Source organism: Sinohyriopsis cumingii, chromosome 14 (assembly GCF_028554795.1).
Source record: "Sinohyriopsis cumingii isolate HCF-2022 chromosome 14, ASM2855479v2, whole genome shotgun sequence".
NCBI lineage: Eukaryota > Metazoa > Mollusca > Bivalvia > Unionida > Unionidae > Sinohyriopsis > Sinohyriopsis cumingii.
In genome coordinates, this window is record NC_142974.1 from 4,257,514 (window position 1) to 4,269,911 (window position 12,398).

At 39.5% G+C, this 12,398-nt stretch overlaps 1 protein-coding gene across 1 annotated transcript in view; it reads right to left on the reverse strand.

Moving 5' to 3' along the window:
• Positions 1 to 9,920, reverse strand: part of LOC149783119 (uncharacterized) — a 45,302-nt gene extending 35,382 nt beyond the window's left edge. Inside the window, exon 1 of the mRNA XM_089931335.1 lies at positions 9,902 to 9,920. The gene's annotated coding sequence lies outside the window, so the exon portion shown is untranslated. The remainder of the gene's footprint in view (positions 1 to 9,901) is intronic.
• Positions 9,921 to 12,398: the final 2,478 nt, after the last annotated feature.

Below are 12,398 nucleotides of genomic sequence, written 5' to 3' on the forward strand. Positions count from 1 at the left end.
CGAATCAGAGGTAAAGGTTGTCTGTTCTGTACCGTCTCTTAGGATAAGATTACATGTTCATTGTACCTTTGCTTGCTGTGATACTCGAATCAGAGGTAAAGGTTGTTTGTGTTGTCAAATAAATGTTTGCCGGGCCTGCTAGAGAACTCGATCCTAGAAGCCAGGGCTGTCTCGTCTTGTAAATAAATGTGCCTCTGAGTCACTTGGCAGTCAGAGGGGTCCGTCCTTAGGATAAGTTACGTGTTATATGTTTGTCCTTGTCAATTCACTAAACACGTCCTCTTGAGCCTATAGAACGTTATTTGACGATCTAGAGGCTCTTGCAGGGGATAAAGTGTTTCGTGTTACATGTTGTATTGTCATGTCGGAAGCAGTCCTCGTGGGGTTCTAGAACGTTATTTGACGATCTAGGCCCTTGCAGGGGATAAATGTTTCCGACTGTCTCGTTTTGTTTTGGAAAGCTAGCGTTTCTCATGCAAAGTGTTTCTATTAAAAATATAAAAATATATAATAATGTGAATCACGAAAATATAAATACCATACTTGTTGAAATTAAAGAATTACAACAGCGAGGTTTTAATATTTTACTAGACACTGAAACAATTATGTCAGATTTTGAATCCTTGAATGAGCTATCACGCTTGGGGAAGAACAATCTCCCTGCTCGTTATAGGTTCATTAAGGGTTTGCAAGATCGTGTTTACAGATCACTTGCCGGGATAACTGAAAATCAGGTATCTGAATTTATTCCACTGTGCCGTGCAGTTGAGAAGATTCGTCTTGGATTGTCACAAGAGTATGAGACTCGAAAATTAATTAGCACCAGGGTGAGACGGTTAAAAGGTTATATAAAGAATCTAGACACGGAAATGCCTTGCATTTCTGACAAAAATACTAGTGTTTCTGACTACGAGGCCGACAAGGAAGTATAAACCGCATAGCGTGTGACTCACAGCACAAAGTGAAAGTAGAACCTGAGAACGCTAGCGCCCCCCCCCCCCCCCCGCTTGGAGTGTAAAGCACATTTCCACGGGTAAAAAAAAAAGTGTATTATTTTTTTTGCCCTTGGAAACTCAAAGAGTTTCTCAAGTGAAGGGCGCTTTCAGATTTTCAGGATTTGCTTAAGCGTTTCAACATCAATACAGGAATGAGAATAGTTCATAATCTGTTCTCGTTGACACCAAACTATGATCATATGATTTTGCTGTAGCTCTGTTAATTGTGACGGAGTTAACAAGAAGTCTTCGTCACCATACACGTCAATAACTATTTTAACGGGGAAATACTGTTCTGGGAATGTCTGTATTTGAAATGCGGTTTTTATTGCCTCGTAAAGAATTTGCTTATCATGAATATGAACTCGTGCATGAATGTACTCGGGTTGATACATTATACACAACCGTTTTTTTTTAAATGCGTGCTAGCACTTTCAACGATAACTTATGCTGGTTTTGATAGGGTATTTGCACGATAAAATGACGAAAATGGATCAGTGCAGAAAAAAAAACTATTATAAATATTATGGATCCCTTGACTTAGGACTTCACCAGTAAGTTTATACTAACAGTCTCGTCACGCAGGTCCAACAAATTCCCCCTCTGGTCGGTGAGTTTGAAATTTATCGTTGACAACCACGGGTTATGACACCGTAGATAGACCGGATTGATTGGTTCTTGCACAATCAGAAAACCAGGGGGGTCTCTTGGTGTGAACGTATACAGGATAAACCCCTGTTGTGCCGTCGTAGTATCTGATGCGCTGTAACTGCCATCGATGACGTCACATACAAGATTGACCGCAATAACATCTGTGATATTTACGATCCCGGGTGAGATGTGTCTGCCATCGGATGCTGTACTGTTGTCGTGCTTGAGAATAACAGGTTGTGGTTTTATTCGTTCGTACGCGGCAAGAATATCTTCGAAAGATTGATCGATGAGATCAGAGACTGATTTTCTCAGCTCGGGCACGTTATATCCAGGAAATTTAAAATCTGAAATATCATTCACTTGAATACCATATTTAATTGCAAAATCTGCTCTGGCTATCTGTCTATAATTATCATCGATATAGTCTTTAAGATCCAGTAAAGCCTGAATTATTCTTAGATTTATAGTTTCCATGGCCGATGCGAGTTTGTTTAGTTTTTCTATGGTTGTGATAATATTATCACGCGGACTTGTTAAATCAGAAATATAATCTTGGAAATATACTCGCAGGAGTTGTAGCTGTTGTTTATGTACTAGATTGATCGGAATAAATAATTCAGATTCTATATCATCTAGACGGTAAACACGGAGCTCCTGCCCCCCCTTAACACGTGGAGCTTCTATACTCCAAGTATCGGGCATTAAAGTACTTTTTCTTGCTAGTAATTGATCTGCAAGGAGTAAATAATAATTGTACTCGAGGTCGTGTAGTGCTTCTTTATAGGTCATAAAATCCGATTTTTCAGGTTTTGGTGGACGAGGTTTAACCTCGGGGGCCTTTGGCCATCCTAATAATGTTCGGATTGAGCTGTTATAAATATCCACGGCGTATCCTGGCGTTGAGATTTCAATGACCGCAGACAGCGTTGGTTCATGAGCTGTTATAGATATTTTGGCTTCCTTGCCGGTGATTCGTTTTATTTGGCGTTGTATCTCATTATTGATTTCTTCGATCTGATAACTCCCAGTGGGAAGTGTAATTGTATTCCAGTCAAGTTCACCCTGTTCGCCGGAGTCGGCTTTGCTTTTCCCGAACACGAATGAATTATTTGGCTGCAGACCACCAAATGATGCCGACCTAACATTGGGCCAGCTGTGATACACACTGAGCTTTGCTAACGCGATTTCACTCACTGGAATTGGAGTTCGAAAATTAATACCGAATTCTGGTGTCGTCGAGGACACTGAGATCATTGTGGTCCTTACCGGTGTTGTGTTTGTGACTATTTGTTGAAGCAGTTCTATTGACATTATTTATTTGTTTAGTTTTCAAATAGTCATTGTACGCATCTGACATTAGTTTGAATTCAGAATCTGATATCGTAGCGTCGCTACTTTGCACGTCTAACGATGATGATATCAGCGATGATAATTTCTGATATGCGGTCGTGGCTGTATTTAATTTTGTCGTGTAATCGTGTAATTTTGTGTTAGCACATGATGATATTTTTTTTGCTATGATGCCGAAAACTCCAGCTGTTGTTGTGGCCGCGGAAACACAGATCGTGGCGGCGACTGCTGCAGTTACCGGAGTGACCGCTGATAGTATTGCTCCGGCAGATGCAACAACGGCAGATACTGAATAAACCATAATATCCAGCACTGTTATGCGGCGCTTGTATTTTTTTACTTTTTGACTAGTTACTTCGATGACAGTTTTTAACTCAGATTGCCACTCACGGACTTGATTGTATCGATATTGTTGAGCATCTGGCGTCGTTGACATTATTCAATTACGCGGTAACCAATTGAGGCGTTGCAGCGACGAATTCCAAACAAAACCAGTAAGATGTTGCTGTTAAACTATCGTCCTCGGCTTCAAGCATAAATGTTTCCTCGGTTCCGCTGTTTAGTATTACAGTGCAAACCCCGGAATACTTATCGGTGGAATGTCTCCAAGGATATGTTGTGAAGATTTCAAATTTAGCGGCTGAAAACACAGACAACCTGTAAACACCGGTGGCTGTTGCTGTATATTTGATAGTGTTATTTTGTCGTGACCATGTTGCGAATCCCGATGATACCGTGAATACGATGTTGGTGATATGCCCCGGAGTAACTCCAGTGGGAACTTTAATCAAACTGGTTTTGTTAACGATATCAGGAATACCCGATACGATATCCTGCTGTGTTTGTTTGATCGTGTTAATGTCGGTCTTTACATCAGCGAGTTTTACATCGACGACTGGAGGAGTCCCAAAGAACTTATCCACGACCTCATCAGTTTTTACGAAGTTTCTTCGAAATCTTGTAAACGCGCCCACGTGAACATCATGCTCTGCACGCAGCGTATTTAGTTTACCGTTGACGATGTCCACGTATTGTTTGTTTGACGCATCCTGGTCGGATTCGGGATTCGCTAACGCGGTTATTTTGTTGCCGCTCATGCTGAGTTCGCCTGTCATCGTGTCACCGGCTTTTTTCACACATTTATCAACACCTTTATCAATACTGTCTTTGATGCTTGCGATTGATATATTCGAGTCCTTGATCCGGCCGCCATCACTAAATGCAACGAAGTTATCCTTGGTAGCTCCAAGAACTCTGCGAATTATATCATTCCACTTAATGTTGCTCGTTCTTAGTTTTCCTTGCCTGTCTTGGAAAATAGCAACTTCATCTGGGTCAACTCCAGCTATATTCAAAAGATTATCGACTTCATCTTTGGTCGCATATTTTGAGAGATCAGCATCTGTGCTTGGTTTACCTCCTCGTGTGAAAGGTCTTCCGTAAATATCCACCATTATTCTTATTGCTGTTTTTCTAATGCTAGCATTTCTCGATGCGGTATATTCATACACTACTTTATGAGGAGGAGTTGCTGGATTTCTTGAGATTGCATCAAGAACATTTAAAACCTCCCTCCCACAAATGGGCGGATCAATTAATGTTTGTGTTGGTAACGTCGACTGCCACACTGGAACATTAGAAAATCTGCTGACATACTTGAGAAACTCAACTGGCGGTGCTAAACCGTACGAATCAAAATAGATAATTCCACGTGGATCGATCGCGTAAGCAACCCAGTGAGTTCCCGGACCATCTTTGTTGTCGAGATTGATAATGCCAGTTTCTGGATTATTCGGTCGTTGCGGTAATTGATCTCGCATAAATACGCCTCTGAAATGTTTTACACGCAATTTTTTAACAGCATCGAGTAAATCAAAATTGCTCAACGGCGTTAGAATTTTTTTGGATACCATGATGGTGGAGTTCCTGGTAGTCTTAGACCGCGTCCCTTTTTTTTCTTGTATCCTTTTCCCGTTGCCTTTTTTAGTGCCATTCCAGCTGCAGTTCCAACTGCACCGAGTGCTGCGGCTTTTGCTACGGCTGGTGCTGCCGCGGCAATCAACGCCGGTATTGCTGCGAGAAGAGGAAATATTCCACCGGTTTTAGTCATGTCCTTGATAGCTGCAGCAGAGAAATCAAGTCGGACACCGGTTTTTGCTGTTAGTGCCTTATTAAAATGTTTAAGCTGAGTATTAGTCAACGACAATTTGTTTGGACCACCAGTAATCTGATCTCGTTTTAGTGTTATTGATGTCCCGCACGTGCTTGCGTTCTTTGATTGCAATTTCTTCGTTTGACCGGAAGTCAAGGTGACATTAACATGACTGTATGACATTATATCCTAAGTTTGATTTTAATTGCGTTACATATTCTCGATTGGAGCGTCGATGACCCTCATTCGTCCGCCAACACCTTCAAGCAGCATTGCTTTATCGGAGAGTATGACAGCAATCGCTCTGTAACCACCAGCAGGAACACCTACACGAGCTCGGAAATGTAGGTCGACAACAGATTGTTTAACCAGATCAAGATGTTCCAGCGAAAAGTAATAAATCGGATATAAACTCATAAAGTCTCGCTGTGATATTTGCAGGCCAGTGTCTACATTAAGGTCGCGCCCCATAAATGACATCAGACGATGATACGCGCGTGCGACACGATGATGTTCGAAATCTATTAATATATCCTCAGATGGCTCCTGATGCCCATTTATTCTCAACGAAACTTCAGAAACTCCAAGTGTATCAAATACCATTGGATTTCTTTCCTGGCTATCTGTTCTAGCACGGTATTGAAATGCAATGAAAATATGTCGTGGTGCTGATACTCCTTGTTGCGATGATATATGCCATGTAAACAACCCACCATTATCACCCTGAATAACGTCTGTGGTTGTTGTTTTCCAGGATAGCAGTGATTTACCGCCCGTGTCCATGAAAGACAACAGTCGTTGTTCTTCGGTGATTGACGGAGACAACACTGGCATCCACAACCACAGTTTAGTTAGTATTACCTGACCAGGGGCAACAGCAGCATCTCGCCAGATAGCGTCATTATCATCAGGTTTTCGCACAAGTACAACTGTGTGTTTGGCACCGAATATGACCTTGTGGACATCTCTGCAGAATCCAAAGATGTGAGACAATGGAATCACACCTGAGAACTCTTCATCTCCACTTAACATCGATCTACGTGTTGCAAAACCCAAATTAAAATTTTCGTTCATCGATGCAACTGCGTCACCGGCATTATTCATTGTTACATTCCTGTTCTCGGGGCTGTCGGTTATATCCTTTGCAAACATCATTGATGGTCCGGCTGATCTGGTGTAATCATCCGAGTATCTCGCCAACCCGAGAATTGTTGTGGCAACGTCGACGTTATCATGAATTGTTTCAATTTCTTTTCCATCTATCATGTAAATAGCGGATTTAAATAACGCCATGATGCCGTTGTTAACAAATCCAACTCGGTCGCCGATTCCGTAGTTAGTGTTATCATTCTTTAAAAGCCTACCTTCAACTTCGATGAAGGCCTCAGCGGGCAAGAAGTATCTACTTGTATCCTGGACCTGTAGTTCAATTCTTCCGCGTTGGTTAGGATCACGTGCTTCATAAGAATAATATTGAAAATCACGTACAGAATCATCTTTAAGTACTGGTTTGGACATATCAAACGCGTCATTGGATTTTCGTGCAAACATTATTATTATTTGTGATGATCTAATTAAAATGTTATCGTCACCGGAAACCACTACCAGCTATCAAATTAGCAGTTACACTATCTTGCAACGCTTTGGAGGTAATTCCTGCTGTTGCGATCTCAGCTAATTTCTGATTTACGGCCTTATTTACTACGCTACTAACATTTGCCGGCATAGCTTCAGTGGATGGTAGTTTTACTGGCACCAACCTCTCGACTGGGTTTTTTTTTCGTATCAGCTGTGCTAGTCGATCCTTGATTGATTGAAATGCTTTCCCGGCAAGACTACCAACAGTGCCAATGGCTTTATCCTTGACAACATCAGCGGCTTTCATCGCGAATTGTTTTGCTAACGGTCCAGCTTTCGGAGCGATTCTTGTGACTAAATCCCTAACAACATCACCGACTCCATCTCCGTAAACAACCTCGTATACTGGTAATCGTGAGTTTACTACTCTGACACTTCTTGGTCTGCGAAAAGAATCGTGTAGTATCATTTTATTTAATTATTGTTTATCTAACTGAATTTGCTAGCAAATTTAATTATTAGTCGCTGTGGTAACCGTCTGCGAGTTCATCAATGAGCCCCCGGTAGATGCTGATATCCATGATGCCACGCTGAAATAGTCTCTGACAGATATCTGCGGCTTCATTTATAATTTCCGGAGAATTGTTTCCGGCACGTCTTCCTCCGATGAGAACTTCCAACCGTGATACATCATCGATGATATTATTAGGGCAGGCAATAAAACCGGATCCTAAACCCTCCCCTGTTGATGGTACAATTCTTGGAGATAAAATGTCTTGAGGCAAACTTTCAGAAGATGTTGTTAAGCTAATTATCGGCGACCTAGTTTGTTTGAATTTTTGGCCCCGCGGACTTCCTTCAGATGCAGCCTCGTATTCACTTAACGGAGTTAGGTCAGGATCTATTGCTCTTCGCCGTGAAGGATATTGTTGTCGTTCTGTGTGTTGCAACGGTGATTTTTCTTCTTGAGGTTGCGATGGTGGAATTTCAAGTTTACGTATAGCATCTACAAGTCTATCGTATTTTGTATCGTCCCTGCTGATTTGTTTTTTATTTTCACGTATACGATACGAATATTTGATAAAATTATCATCTGTCATAGAACCGTGTTCTGGGTTTAAAGACACATCTCTTCTAATCAATCCTAACAGTATTGTCTCAGGTAATTTCTCTTCTGGTACATTTTTAAGAAGTTCAATATAATCCGGCGTAAATCTTTTGGCGGGGTCAGTAATTCTCCCTGTTACTCGCTTACCAGCAGGTACTGACACAACAACTTCATCGGGTGGAGGCGGGGGTTTAAGTCCAGCTGAAATATCCTGTAAAATTTTCCTTTGCTCTATTAAAGCCTCTTTGGTAACAGCTGCGGATTTTTCAGTAGCTTTGGTCACGGGTTTAAATAATTCCTCCGTAGTCTCTGCAAAGCCTTCCCGTGCTTGCTGTCTTAGTTGTAATTTTTGTCTGACACTATCACGGACAGGAAGAAATTTCTGAATTGCTTCGAGACGTTCTCGAGCTAATCTAGTCGTATGTGCTTCTCCAATATTTGCCATTATTTATTTGTCAATGATTTAATTCCGCTAACATAAAAATGTTTTTCCTTGGAAACTCATTTCCCAGAGCAGCAGAGGGGATGGACCCGACCCATGGATTTTTCAATAACGACCCCGCCACGGAAACTGTTTCAGATTTATTGAAGTAACCCAAGTTGTCAGTGCAAACTCAACGAGTTTGTCCCTGGAAACTCTTCGAGTTTTCGGGGGACATTTTTTTTTGTCCTGTATTCTGAATAGAAGGGTTTATTTCGTCGAAATAAGCCCTCTATCGAGGAATAGTTTCCTGGAGGGGTTTATTGTGCAAAAAGTTTCGGTCTGTACAGCCCCTCTGCTGCTTGTAGAGATGAAGTCTACAGTTCCTTGTAGAAATAAAAATTATCACTCCGGTTTATAACAGCTGAATAGATTTTTATTAAAAAGACTGTTCTTGTTCCACAATATTAAATGAGCACATGTATTTTCCAGAAAAAATCCCAGAATTAATCCTTTTGAATCTAAGTAATTTCAAATAACTCCACACCAATTAATTAGAAATAACTCCAAACAGCACAACATACAACTAATAGTTTAACAGCCCAGCTTCTACTGGGATTAATTCTCCAACACATGGGTTATATGGGCTTTCTAAAACGTAAACAAGGGTCACGTGAATATCTTCTGGACGTTTATGGAAGCAAGTACTTGCTAAAATCACGTTTACCCAGTGTGACCCTGACGCAAACCAATCATTTTTACTCTAAGAAATAAAAAAAAAATTGTTTATATCTTAAAGACAAAGTCCCATCATGACCTTGGAAACAACCAATCATTTTAAAATAAAATAAACTTGTTTACGAAGGTTTCTACAAATTCTGAAACAAGGTCAGGATTTATATCAACACCTGGTGTTTATAAACTAACAGTCAAGTTCAAACTATTTTCTAAAAAAAATATCATCTCTAGTGAATAAATTTACATTACAATATAATGTAATGATTTTTTTTAATCTGACAAAAGATTAAATTGAAATAAATATATATATTGAATCAGATATAATTAAATCAAATATACATAACAGCTTAAAGAAGTAATTCACAGGGCATCATAAGTAATTAATTAATTATTTTCGTACTTTTATGTATCGCATTATTTAACCAATCTTCGAAATCTTCAGAGAGTTTTGAATGATTATGAAAGTAAAGGACTTTTGTCCAGTATATTCCGTGTTAGTGAAATCTGCTGTTCGTTGATGTTGGAATTCGATTAAATGGTCTAACAGTAGGCCAAGCCCTCCTCCCCAGGAAACATGTGCAGTTATCGGGTTTTGTGGTCCCCGCACACAGGGGTGCTTCCAGAACACTTACTCCATTGCCTTGATAAATATCCTGGTATCCCGATGGGGTAGCACTGGATTATTATTTATAAAAGTCATAATTAGAACAACAAAGTTTGCGATGTTGAGAATCTTATAATAATAATAATAATGACAATTGTATTTTTGACGTACATGATCTATTTGCAGCAACTTTATATTGTATATAAATGAACATAAGAGTCAGTTTCCTTAGTGACCCAAATAAGCTATTTGTTTTCTTTTGTGTAAAAGCGATACATGACTGTTGCTTTAAAAATCTTACCTGCCGTCTTTGGTGGAACTAATCTGGCAAATACAGTGGAATTTCCCTAAATTACACTTCTCTGTCCCTCTTCAAATTTGCATCTTATTCGTTCTAATCCTAAAACCCCTCCTTTACTGGTCACCTCGATAAAACAACCAGACTTTGCAAATTGTGTCTCAAAAGTGACCGGATTAGGATTTTTAAAAAAAATATACAGCATAAGGTACACACTAACGTAACTGGTCACGCGCACTGAAGTACTGGATCGTGCATGGACATATTGTCTTAACTTTCCAGTGATAAAAAGTGTACGCTTGAAAGCCAAGGTTTTGAAACCAACCGGTTTAGATTGTATAAGGTTATTAACAACAAGGGCTGCGTTATCGTCTGATTGTTTGATTGTTGTAAAAAAAAAAAAAAAATAGAAAAAAAACAGTGATTCACAAATTTTGTTTCTTTAGCTGCACTACATTCCCTTCCTTGTTACTATAACCTCAAGTCAGTTTTCATAGCTTATGAAAACGTCACATTCGGCTAGCCTTGATTTAAGTAGATGTAAAGAAAGTTTAAGAAATTTATCTCATGTGAATTTAGCATTAAATAGCGTCCAGTGGTATGACATACTGAAAACACGAATCTTTCACCTTGGCTAGGTTTGGTGTTTCACCGCACAGCAACGCAGATCGATTATTTAGAGGCAGAGGCAACTGGAGTCAAGTGCCTTACCGAACCCGTACCCGTACGGTCTCGAGTCCGTCACGCTAACCATTTAGCCACCCAGGCTTCTTTATTCGCCTTTTACCAGATGCAATTATGGAGGGTGTATCGGCCCAATTCTACAACCTTGACACTGAATATGGAACCATGAGGTAAACACACATTCTCGTAAAGATACATGTAAGTGTACAAGCTTCTTCAGTGACATTTACATTATGGGAAAACAGACGAAAACACGAGCACTTTATCCTTCGCTTTTCTCCGACAATGAGGTAACGAACAAGTATCAAGGCTAAGATCCACAGACACCGAAACGTTAAAGTGACGCTCGGGTGTAATTTGTTTGGATCAAATTCCGTCTTTACGTGCTTGAAGTTTCTCTAATAATGAATATTAAACAACTGTTAATGGATGCTGGCAGCATGAAAATCACAAGCTCTTCTGGTCTTTGACTAATATATAGTGCTAAACTCATGTAGCTGTTATTGTGTTCACCACAGGGGCTCGTATCGCTGCTTACAATTGACCTGTCATACATGTATTATATAATAACTACATAGTACATGACAGACAAGTCAATTGTGAGCAACGATACAAGCCGCTGTGGTGTTCACACGCCATTAAATAAATAAACTAGTATTCAAAATGTATAAAGGGACATAACTCTTTAAATATGGTCGACATCTGGCGATCTTGATGGGACATTTCAATACCCCCGATCAGTTGGTCTACAATTTAATATGTGAATACACAAGTATTTGCAAATCTCTTTGAAAAATATTTTGAAACCAATAGAGGGCCAAAACTCTCAACACTACAAGCAAAATTCATCCATGACAAAATCATCAGAACTCTTTGTCAGATGGAGCTGTATCGAAAATGTGGCTGAAATCAAAGATTGAACACAAATAGCAAACATCGTCAAGCCCGAATAATAACCACATATGCTTAGTGGCATATCAGCCTTATATGTATATACTTTTCGACAGCAAAGTCTCACAATCCATTTACCATATATACTCACATATAAAATGGGTTCACCTGCAAACAAAACAGAAGCTATCTACAGGCGCATAATGCACAGGAAGATCATGCTCTTCATGTTCTACAGATTACTCTTCACAATCTGCATGTACTTTGACCTGCTGGCACATTATGCAATGGCAGATCTGGGTCAGTGCAGTTTGCTGTCGAATCTGACTTATAAGTAAATATATACGATATTTGATATTAATTTTTATAACCTGAAAGTACAGCATGCTAATACTGTATATAGACTCCTTTGTAAGTCAACTGTAAACAACAAAGACCCTGATTTAAGAGTTTATGTTGTTTTTCCTAGCAATTACTTCTAACAAACTGCATATACCTAGATCTGCTGGTGCATATTGTAACATCAGAGATGGTTCTGAGCAGAACGAAGCTGAACTTGACTTACTGTCTAGTATAGATATGGTATTTCTTGATTAATGAACAAATTCCAAGACAGAAAAGAATTGAAAGACAGCAATAAATACATCACTTATATAGGAAAAATAAACCATCTTGCAACTAATTTTTTCCTCGACTTCACTTTCATATTACATGCACAGTCATGTAGGGTAAGGTTTTTTCTCTCTTCAAAAATGTGTCAAGACCCATTTCTGATTATATTCTGTGTATTTCAATTCTTTTATTTTTGTGCTTTTTACAGCATCAAAGCCGATATGTTAATTAAGCTGTACACTGACAGTGTCTGATAGACACAGTTTCTACGTTATCTGATTATCCAGCAGGAAAAACAAATGAGTGACACAAG